Below are 9,974 nucleotides of genomic sequence, written 5' to 3' on the forward strand. Positions count from 1 at the left end.
TTTGTATTAGTTTTTTTCTTTATTTAATTTAGATTTCTCAAAACAAAGAGAATAAATAACCATTCTAATGTCTATGTCCCAGACCTAGGATATCATATTTCAAATCAGCCTAATTCACCAATGGTCATAGGACATCTGGTGACCTACAAGTATTTTTTATCCCAATAAATATCTGAATTGATTAATTCATGGTCTGGAGCATTTGGTTCAGGGCTTGATACTTAATGGATATATCTATATCTATATCTATATCTAATTTTAACAATATCCATATGTATATGCATATATATTTACATATAAAAGGACTGCTATAATAATAAGGTTTAAAAAAAATCAAGCTACAAGATTATTATTTTTTCAGTTCTGTTTGGTAGAATTAGATGTGTGCTAAGATCAATAAAACATAATTAAAATATATTTTTAACAGCATTTCTACATTCATGATATTTAGGTACTATTATATAATAATAAATGCAATTTGTTGTACAGTCAAATGCCACTTAATGAGAGGGATACATTCTCAGAAATGCATTGTTAGGCGATTTTATCATTGTGTACATATTATAAGTGTACTCACGTAAACTTAGATGCTATAGCCTACCACACTTTTAGGCTATATGGTATAGGCTGTTGCATCTAGGCTACAAATCTGTACAACATGTTCCTATACTGAATACTGTAGGCAATTGTTAGAAAATGGTAACTGTATGTGTATGTATGCACAGAAAAGGTACAGTGAAAATACTATATTATAATTGCATAAGACCACCATTATTGATTGAAACATCATTGTGTATTGTATGACTGTATCATAAATCATAGTAAATAAATAAAATATAACAATGAGTTAAAGTTTCCTATTACCTGACACTAATAACATTTCAGACATAATCAAAGTTTTAGAGGCACTACTGCTTCAGTTCTTTTTTCTTTCTGATAACCACTAATCCCTTTCTCATAAATAAACGCAGGATAGCACCCGGAGAAAAACAAAGTGCTAGTATGATTTTTTATTTTCTTTTTTGAAAACATCCTCTAGGAAGAAAAAGTGAATAAGGTGCAAAGCTGATTGGACTGTTCATTCTAAGCTGCAATTTAATAAATTAATTGTAGCATCCCTGGTTGTATCCATTCTCCCTCTTGCCTAGTTCAGTCAATGTTCTTCTAAGTCTAATGCAAAAATCATCTGTTTTTTTTCTTGATTTTAGTTGAATATTAGTTTGTCTTTAGAAAGCAAACTCCGAATTGTAATAAATTTTGGTCTCTGATAGTTTTCAAACTTGTTCTATAAACAGTTTAATAATCTTATTGCAAAGCAAGTACTATAGTTATTACAAAACTGTATTTGTGTTTTGTGTAATTATGAAATGTGGTTTCATTGTTTATGTTAAATAGTTGCTATAACATCTAAATGGTTGTAATATCTTCCCAAGTCACTTAATTTGATTTAATACAAAATTTGTTGTATGTTTATATTTATATTTTGTGCTGAGTAAATCTTGTTATATAACAATATATGAATTAAAATCTTTAATTTTTTGGTAATGATATCTGAGTCATCAACTTGCAAATAAAGTAATTAGTAACAATCCAAACAATCCTTGTAAGCATATATTCACTGCAAGAATGACAGTGTAATGCCAACTCATATGTATTGTTGCAGAGTGTTATATGACATTTAGTGTGTACTTTAATGTAAAAATATGCAGATGTTTATATACTTACTGTTAGTGTATTGTAGGCTAATATTTTTATATTTAATTGCAGTACTTTATTTTTTAAATAAGCATCACTTTGCCCTTTTTATAATCTGGTATTCTCTATTCTAACATGCTGCTCTGTAGCTTTGACATTAAAAGATTTTACACATTTTAATATGTTTATCATGTAATTGAGCAATCAAAAGAGAAATAAATGAAAATAGAACAAAAATATTGAGTCTATATCTCAACATTTTTATTAATGATTAATATATTCAATAAAACCTTATTTTTCTTTCAATAAATTCTGGTGCAATTGGATACTGTCTCATTAAATGATTCTAAGAGAACATAATATGTTTATCATAAAGAATGAGGCACATTTTTCACAATTACAGCTGTATATCTGACCTTAGAACAATTTGCTTATCAAAATAGTATTTAATATTGGAAATAAAGACAGGAGTTTTTGTTTGGAATTGAGAAAATCACAGTTTTTGAAGAATTGAGTTTTTGAGGTAACTGAGTTTTGGAGGAACTGAGTTTTAGTTTGGAATTGAGAAAATTTACCGGCAATTTTTGAAAATGCTAAACTGTTAAAACAATAAATTTCAAATAAAAAAGGTGACAAATCTTTTTTTTTTTTTTTTGCATTTTTAGTTCAATTTTGAAGGTACTATCACAATTGCCTAGCTGACATTAAGAAAAAATACAAAATGTTATACTATAAGATATGAGTACGATAAAATAATTTGTATAAAGAACTTTTATTTGGGATACTTGACTATCAAACAGATTTTCAAAATAATGGGCCAGCCAAGAATTTTTAAAGGATGGTCAAGCAAATATTCATAATATTTTCCCTGTGTATGTAGTAATTTCCCTATCTTTTAAAAAGTTACAATTAAATAAATATTTATTTCTACTTGGAAATAAACCCTCTTAAAATGTTAGAGAAAGAGCCATCTAGGTAATATTAATATGATCTAGAACAAGCACTATTAAATGTATTTGATGAAATTAGAACAACAATATCTTATATCAAACTTAAAAGCTTGTTTTGTTGCAGACTAAGTGAAATGGGGAATTGAGGAAGTCTGTTTATAAATAGACTACATCACTGTCTTTCAGGGATTCTTCAGCTATGCCTTAGGCATGTATACATACAGAAGACACTACATTAGATATAAGAAACTTAAGATGTGTATCTTTCCTCAGTTAGGAAGAACATTCACAAACTTCATCGTGTGAATAATTTGAACATTTGTTAGAGATTTCTTGAGTCTTCTTTGAAAATTAAATCTTCTCTTAGGTTGCTATCCAATTACAATTCTCTTAACATCTGGGACCGTCTAATTTCGGTAAGAGTAAACAGATGCTGGCAAGAAACCATCGAAATGAAGATAATATACAATATAAATATGCATTACACTTATCAAGAAATGAATCAAAGAAGGAACCAAATTTATAGATAACATGTGACTTATTTAGCTACTATTAGCTTATATTTTATAAAAATGAAATATGGAGTACATCCCAAACATATTTTTACAATTAAAAAAGTGGGACATTTCAAACAAATGATAACCAAAAAAATTAGGAGAATATAACAGAACTTTGATAATCCAATTAGAAATTTTATTTGGCATCCAAAAGGCTACTTTATTTCATATCCAGAGAAAATTCTGAAGATTTTTATTCAAATGTTAAAGCCACACCTTAAAAGCTCAGACTTATCCTTAAACAAAGTAACTATTTATGTAAGTAAACTGTCATTGTATTTATTGTAACTATGAGTTTATATTAAGAAAGGTATTACACAGACTAGTGACAGGAACTCCTAATCGAGTTTATTATCATGAAATATATTCATAAAAACATAGAAGACATACTCATAAAAGTATATAAAAATAGAAGTCATAAACAATGAAATCACATTTCAGTTTACTTTTAAACATTCATACATTTTATATCCTTAATATTTGATTCCCTTGTTAAAGTGGAACTGTTGTTATCAAAATAATAGTTTTACAAGATTATAGGATGAGCAGAAGGTATATTTGCTTACTATTTCTATAATAGCAAAATAATAGCAAATGTAAAACATTTTGCCGCAATTTAAACAAACATATAAAAAGTGAACAAAAAGGGCAAAGGGGACATGTTCATAATCATCGTAAATCAAATTAGAAAAGAGGTTTTCTTTTTTACATAAAATAAACTTCAATGTTTCATTTGTCAATTGTTATTGTTACAGTTTTAGGTGACAAAATGTTGACTGAGAAAAGTTCAGCAAAAAATAAGTTAACTATTAACTGTATCCCACTTAAAAAGAAAAAAAAAAAAAAAAAAAAAACAAAGTAAGACTAGTCGAAGATTACTTTTACAGAGAGATTCAATAAACAATGCATTTAAGGGTAAACCAGTATGAAATGTTTTTTCTTAGGAAACTCACTTAGAATATATATCACTGTGATTCCACACGCGCTATGGTCCTTTATACAGAGTTGAATAAATTCATTATTTTCTCAGCAGTTAAATAAACAAAGTCTGCGTTCCCTGAATAATAGGAAGATTTCATGCATGTGCCTGCTGGCTCGCTTCCTCTGTCCCATTTGCAAGCTTCAGTAACTGTTCCCCACAGAGCACCAAAGGGACACAACAAACACGTGAAGAGATCACTCTTATCCCACAGAATGAGCTTTACAGTAACTTGGATCTCTATATGACGGTGTAAATTCAGAGCAACTTACCCGATTCTCTGCAACAAAGGTGGTAAACTTTTCAAGGAGTGAAAATCATGCAATACTTCAGAGAAATGCAGGATGCAGCTGCTGCTCCAGCCTGTAAATTGGACTGCACTGACATTCAGTGTTACTGAATGTAGCAATCAACTGTTACTGACAAAGCTCGCGAGAGTTGGCAGCAGCAACTTGATCTAGAGGCAGCCAGTCTTTACTTTCTGACATCTGTTCAGAAGCTAATGGTATGAATGCAATAGTGATTCATTTACAGTAGTATTACAGGATTCATGCTTTACAATTGCAGGTACTCTTCTAAGAATGAAGAAAAAAAACATAGAAGCTTCTTTAAAATAATCTGAAATGTAACAGAAAATGCATGTTTCTTTTAACACTATCTAAACTTTAAAAAAATTATTTTTTAGAATATACATATTTCCTATGCTTGTCTTAATATTTAAAGATGTATATATCATTCTAAAGAAGTGCTATTATCGAAATCCATTATAGCTTCAATCTGTACTAATTATGCAGCTAGAGAAGATAGTAAAAGAGAAAATAGGAAACAGAATTCTCCATATATAAGCTATGCAAATCAAAAACTTAGTCCTACTAACTGAATGAATGTCTCTGATATGTATCTCCTTTCAACCCCCACACTCCAACACTTATTTAAGTCATACAAATTTCAGCATTGGTAATTTCCTATTCAGAAGACCCTGCAGGCAGTCATATATGATGAGAAGCCACAATTTTCTGGTCAAGACAGGAAAAAGAAAATGAATAACCTTCACCAAACTCTATAAAAGAGACACATTTGTCAACTGGCAGTGCACATGCTCTGGGGAATATATTTATGTCTTTGGCGCTCATCTTTCTTGAAATGATGTTCAGGAAAATAATTAAAAAAAAAAAAAAACCTTTAATAAACTCTTTAATCCCTATCTTCTCAATGCAGTATATTCTGAATCTTCTGTAAGTGATAGCTTTCACTTTTAAATCTCTTACTTTTGGGCTCACTATGGAGTAAACAGAAAGCATATTTGCAGGTGAGCACTTTTTTTGCCTTTTGACAGAGTGTTAAATTTTCAAACAAACAAATATAATTGGCATTTGTTGTAATTCTAATTTATGCCATTCATTATAATTGACAATTTACATTAAATCTTTTATATTATTCCAACAAATATGAGAGTTATTATTATTAACCACCTCATCAGATGAGAAAGCCAAGGTTTATACAAGTCAGACGCTTGCTATATTTCTTACCACTAGTACCCGCTGGGAAACAGAATTTTAATCTGTATTAGTCTATTATTTCATATCAAATGCTTCCAAGAGAATAGCCATTTTGGTCTTTTAAACTTATCTTTTCTGTGAAAATTGTTACTTAGGCAGTATTGACTCAATAATAAATATCACGATCACAATTTATCATGATCATAATTTATAATGTATTTAGAATATAGTTTATGTAATAACAACTTAGTTACACAAAAGGTACAGAATACATAATCTATCTAAAAAGGAGGAAAAGGAGGTGGAGCACAGTGGTTCACGAATGTAATCCCAGCATTTTGGGAGGCCTAAGTGGATGGATTGCTTCAGTCTGGCAGTTCTAGACAAGTCTGGGCAACATAGCAAAACTCCATTTCTACAAGAAAATGGGTCAGGCATGGTGGTGCACGCCTGCATTCCCAGTTACTTGGGAGGCGGGTGAGGTAAGAGGATCACCTGAGCCTAGGAGGTCGAGGCTACAAGCCATGATTGTGCCACTGCACTTCATCCTCGGTAACAGAGTGAGATCCTGTCTCAAGAAAATAAATTAATTAATAAATCAATTAAAGCAGGAAAAGGCTTTTAAAATGGAAGTATACTGACAAATTTGCAATGATCTATATAGTGATGGCATTTCTGTTTAAAATATAGTAAATCTGATGTTCTACATGAGAGTTCATGGGTTCAATATACATGATTTTTAAAAATCCAAATGTCAAAATTCTTCTCTCCAACACAAGTCTACTGCATTGTTTCCTGTGTTAACATACAGTCAGCCTATCAAACCTGGCAATTATTAAGGAATGTTTTGTGATGTTAGTGAATTCAGCAGAGCATTTTACACTCTTTCTGTATCTACTCACTGCTAGGTAAAAATATGTCACATATATACACATATTTCATTTTCATCTTTAAACAGGAAGCCAAACAATAAAATAATTGGTTTCAAGCAGATCTTTATCTTTAATGCATGTTTAAACTGGCTAACTAGCAACATCAACTGATTACACAAGTTGGCAATTTCTCTTCTGCTCAATGTCTTTACTTCAAAGAACCATCTTCTGTTACTGCCGCTGTAGTTCTTTTCCTCACATGATTTCACAGCTATGCCACATTAGTTCATTATTTCAGTGCACCTCTAAAGCATTTCTTCCTCCTGTCTTGGGAGTTTCTTCCTTGTGGCTCAACTTACAGCAGCTGCTTTGCTTCTGTGAGGTCATCCTTTTCTCACACACATCCAGCGGAAGGATGTAGGTCACACACAGTGAGCTTGTTTTAGGGTTAGTAGGCAAGCACTATTCCATTACCTCACAACCTGGATGGTTAATGATCCTGCTGTTAAATGTTGAGTATGCCTTGTAAGCGACACTGATGAAATACCACAAGACACTTGACACGGCACTAATACTGCTCAGATTTTGCAACCATATATGCTGAAGTCTGGGCAGGACAATCATTATGGTCTTGGCTCTGTGATCACTTTCAGTTAGCCAGTCACAGTGGTTTTTTGCTTTTATGGTCCCATTGTAACTCAGTTAACACTGTTTTCTAGATAGCAGCATTCAGTAAGATTTGAGATGGTGTGAAAAACATTAATCCTGTATTACACATTAGTTTCCCTTAGGCACACTGATGCCAAAAAAGTGCTCTAAACTTATATTAATTTTATTCATTTTTTACAGTAGCACTGTGTTCTCTGAAATAAATATGGATGTAAAGAAAAGTGTATTCATATATGTGTGTGTGTGTGTGTGTATATATATATATATATATTTTTTTTTTTTTCCTGAGATGGAGTCTCACTCTGTCCCCCAGGCTGGAGTGCAGTGGCACAATCTCGGCTCACTGCAGCCTCTGCCTCCTGGGTTCAAGCAATTCTCCTTCCTCAGCCTCCTGAGTAGCTGAGATTACAGGCACCCACCATCACATCTCGCTAGTTTTTGTATTTTTAGTAGACACAGGATTTCACTATGTTGGACAGGCTGGTGTCGAATTCCTGACCTCAGGTGCTCCACCCGCCTCAGCCTCCCAAAGCGCTGGGATTACAGATGTGAGCCACTGCATCCAGACCAGAAAAGTATATTTCTACATTTTACATATCATAGAGAATGAAAAGAGCATTTTGTGTATTCCAGTCAATTTTTAAAAATATGTGTATGTGGTTATAGTTACACAGACAAATATAGTAGTAGTCAAATGGCTTATTATCATTCTTCTTGCTTTTTATCTTATAATATTAATTTCCTATTCAAATATTTTGATTACTGTATGATATATTATCATATGGGCATATTATGGTTCGTTGTATCTCTTGTTATTTATATGATGATAACAATAATGTTAGGTAATAAATATTATTTGAAAGCACTATTCTATCCACTTTGAATACATGAATTCATTTAAAACTCATGACTACCTTTAAAATAAGCACTATTATTATCCCTATTTTACAGTTGAGAAAATATAGCTACAAAGGGTTTAAGTAACTTGCTCCAAATCATACAGATAGTGAGGTTAGTTTCTGACTTTTTTAATGTAAGTGTTATTACAATAGGTATTTTGTATATTGATATTTGAGTGCATCTTTTAATTATTTTCTTAATTTATTTTCCCAGAATTGGAATAACCAAATATGATGGGGACAAAGTACATATACATATATGTGTATATATGTGTGTGTGTGTATATATATGTTTATATATATATGTATATATATATTAAGTCTTCTGGAATCCTACACAGACTGTTGAATAGAAATAATTTTCCAACAATTCTGGCACAAAAGGGAAATGTTTTTATAATCAGACTGAACATGTCTCTGGAGCCCAGGGACAAGACCCTCACAACTGGATGTGGCAGGTGTTTGAAGGTGGATATCTCCAGAGATATTAGAAGTAGGTCCAGCGTCATAGGTAATAAAATTCTTTAGTGATGTTGTGGCGACTAATATGGAAGGCCTTGCAGGAAGTGATATCTGCAAGGGATAACACATAGATATTTTGGGGTTAAGGGAGAGTGAGTGATGGGAGGTCTGTGGTGCTTTTTACATCAAGATACAGATAGTTTGGGTAAAGGAATTATGGAAAGAGATCTACAGGAAACAACAATTTGGTTAGACACTAGAATATTAGATTCTAAGAACAGAAATAAAATCAAGAAAAAGCAACAGCTTCTAAGGAAATGTGATGCCAAGTGGATTTTCATGAATTGGTAAAGCCAGGAGAATCAAAGTAAGAAAAAAAATTCTGAACTAAATTGTTCAGGGCTTGAGCAAATAAAAGGAGAAACTCATTATTTTAAAACATAAACCAAGAGAGAAAAACAGCAAGCTTCTTTGTTTATCACCTAATTTACTGAATTGGCTTAAATTTACTCTTCCCAAACCCTTGACTATTCTTGGAGTCTCACTCTCAGAAAAATTGCAAAGTAGCATGTTATCAAATTAATCAAAGTGCTATTTAAACATCCAGATTTCTAGGCCACATCCCTGGACTTTGGTTTCAGTAGACTTGAGGACAGCGTTATCCTACTGTCCTCTGTGAAGCTGATAGAGGAAATTCACAAACTACACACTAAGAGGCAAAGTCCTGGAGCCTGGATACTAAGGACATTTTTGTGCTACCATATATATATGCTTTTTCTTTTTTTTATTCCTTATTCTCATGCACAACTGTACCTTTTGCTTCAAGCTAATTTGAAAATACATCACACATAGTCTTTGGTAGCCTACTTTCATATAACCTATCTTAAATTTTTCCAAAATAATGCTACCAAATATTTTTAACTTCATTTATATGCCTATATATTAATTATGTGTATAGGTACAATATAATTTATCTAACTTGCTTTTATTGTATATGAAGACTATTTTAAATTTTTCCTGGAAATAGTAACATAAACATGGACTTAATAATTACAAATATTTTTAAATGTTTCTTATTTTCTGTGGAAGAATTACTTAAATCAGAATTCTTCTAAAGGTATCTATGCTTTTATGACTAAGATATATCAACCAACTACCTTCACAACACATCAGCAATTTATACTCTTACCAGCTGTCTAGGAAACTGTATGTTGTTCTCATGCCCCAAAACACAATTTAGTGTTACATATTCTCTCTTTTGCCATTTCATTTGATAAAAATGTTCTATTTTTAATTCATTTGCTTATAACTGTGACCACCCATATTTCAGGTGTTTATTCATTTCCTAAAAAGTAACTTTTTATTTCTGTACAATTTTAAATTTATGGAAAT

The 9,974-nt window shown here is 31.6% G+C and overlaps 1 protein-coding gene across 2 annotated transcripts in view; it reads right to left on the reverse strand.

The window, feature by feature from the left end:
* The window catches only part of BCHE (butyrylcholinesterase), a 68,304-nt gene extending 63,741 nt beyond the window's left edge, over nucleotides 1–4,563 (reverse strand). For both annotated transcript variants that reach the window (XM_015131685.3, XM_002808333.4), the window contains exon 1: nucleotides 4,454–4,563. The gene's annotated coding sequence lies outside the window, so the exon portion shown is untranslated. The remainder of the gene's footprint in view (nucleotides 1–4,453) is intronic.
* Nucleotides 4,564–9,974: the final 5,411 nt, after the last annotated feature.

The sequence above is a fragment of the Macaca mulatta genome, chromosome 2 (assembly GCF_049350105.2).
Source record: "Macaca mulatta isolate MMU2019108-1 chromosome 2, T2T-MMU8v2.0, whole genome shotgun sequence".
NCBI lineage: Eukaryota > Metazoa > Chordata > Mammalia > Primates > Cercopithecidae > Macaca > Macaca mulatta.